Raw genomic sequence first — 2,028 nt, 5'->3', positions numbered from 1 at the left:
GCTCTCCCGGGAGTTCACCTGAAAGACACGCTCCGTCAGCACCTCTGGGTGCCGCAGTGGCCCCCGCCTCTCTCCAGCTGCCTTCGTCGTGCCTCACTGGACATATCGGAAGGCGCCTTCCAGCAGACAGCGTGGACCCCCCTAGAGAAAAGGCAGACTTTAAGCTGTGTCCCAGCCCCATGTCCCTTGGGCCGACTCTGTGGCCCTCAGCTGCATCCCAACCATGCCCCCAAAGAGCCCTTGAGACAGGGCTGGAGCATGCTGAGGGCCTGCTCTTACACCTGGGGCGGGGACCAGCGTCTGATGTGCTCACAGAGCCTCAAGCAAGCTGGCCTTACCCCAGCTTAAAGCTCGGGGTGCTCCAGGGTGGTCTTGATCCCCAGGATCCAGGGCAGCAGGAGGACCCCTGGAGATGCTGCTGGGGACCAGCCTCTGGTCTGTCCCCTGCCTCTGCTCTCCCAGCCCCATGGAGGGTCTTTCTTTTCTCTGTGAAGCATGGGTCATTGATCAAAGTGGTTGAGTCAGAGAATTGTAGTAGAAGTCCAACCATCTCACTGTAAGGTTAAGACAACTGAAGGCCAGAGAGGTTGAGTGACTTGCCCACGGTTACACAGCTACTTAAAGGAAGGAGGATGGTTATAGCTGGGGTTCACGTGCTTTTCAGGTGAACTGTTGCAGTAATGCATGGCTTTGTAGGAGGAGGTGTTGTTTTAATTGTTCATTTTATGAAGGGGGGACTTGGGTCTCAAAGCAATTTTACCTGGGAGTTTGGGTATTAATTAGCCCGGCTGTACCAAGAGAGATGATTTTCTCATGTGTGTGTGCCTAAATCCCCCAGCTGCCACTTTGGTCACTGAGTTGACACTGGGGGTGAGTTAGTGACATAACAGCATGCCCTACTGTGGATGCTGAGGAATCTTCTAGAATCCGGTACTGACACAGACCAGGAGTCAAATGGGGCCTTGGGAATACCCCTGCCAAGAACTTCCCGCCTCCTGTTCTTATCACGGGTCATGGAAATCAATAATCACCCATCCCACACAAGAAAATCCTGTGCAGGGAGCTGGGGATGATGGCAAATGGGAAACCATTGTTCTCTCCTCCTCCCTCCTTCCTTCCTTCCTTCCTCTCTCTCTCTCTCTCTCCTCTTCCTTCCTAGCCTTGAACTTTGTCTCTGTAACAACCCAAAGGCATTAAGAAGAGAAGCAGTCAAGCGATTATGTATCATAAATAAAGAGATCAAGCTGGAGAATGAGGGAGAGCTGTGTGAAGAGTCAGGGAACGGCAGAGAGCCACAGAAGACCAGTTATCGGGGTGGGGCAGGGGACATTGCTCCTGAGAAGAATAAAACTCCCTGAGTGGTCCCCTCAGACTTGAAGCCTCGCTCCGTGAGATTTTTGGAGAATGCACATTTAGGAGAAGCACGTAAGGCCTAGATATATACAGAGAGGTTGGTGAGGGGTCACATCTGATGCACTGGAGCAGCCCCACCCTCCAGCCTCAGCTGCCCTCCGTAGCACCCCAGGAAGATGCTAGTCTAGTGTCCTGTCCCACCGAATCCTCCACTCCTGGAAAAGCGGGGTGGCTAAAGTCCAGATGGGGCTTACTTATCATTGCAAAAGACAAAGAACCAACAAAAAAAAAATCCACCGTCCCCTATTTTCCTGGAGCCCGTTCCATTGCTGAGTGACAATCACACAGAAGATGCTTCTGTGACTGCACTTGTCAAGGTTTCCATATGCGTTAAAATGGGTCTGGTGGCACCCACAGACCTTCCAACAAAGACTTCCTGGCAGGAGGTGAGACAGTGTGGAGGTGACGGAAGACTGAGGTTCAGAGTGAAAGGTTTAGTAGAGTATGTGCCAACTTTGTGATGAGGAAAAGACCCTCAGCACATTCCACTCTGGGGAAAAGTGTGCCTTCCTGATTCTGTCAGAGTGGCTGGGAGAGGGTGATGCCTCCGGAGCCTGATCAGAGTCACCGGCAAAGCTCTCTGGGCTGCCTGGTACTCAGCTACTCACTCAGTAC

Source organism: Marmota flaviventris, chromosome 14 (genome assembly GCF_047511675.1).
Source record: "Marmota flaviventris isolate mMarFla1 chromosome 14, mMarFla1.hap1, whole genome shotgun sequence".
NCBI classification, from domain to species: domain Eukaryota; kingdom Metazoa; phylum Chordata; class Mammalia; order Rodentia; family Sciuridae; genus Marmota; species Marmota flaviventris.
The sequence above is the reverse complement of the archived record's forward strand: the minus strand, read 5'-3'. Positions refer to the sequence as shown.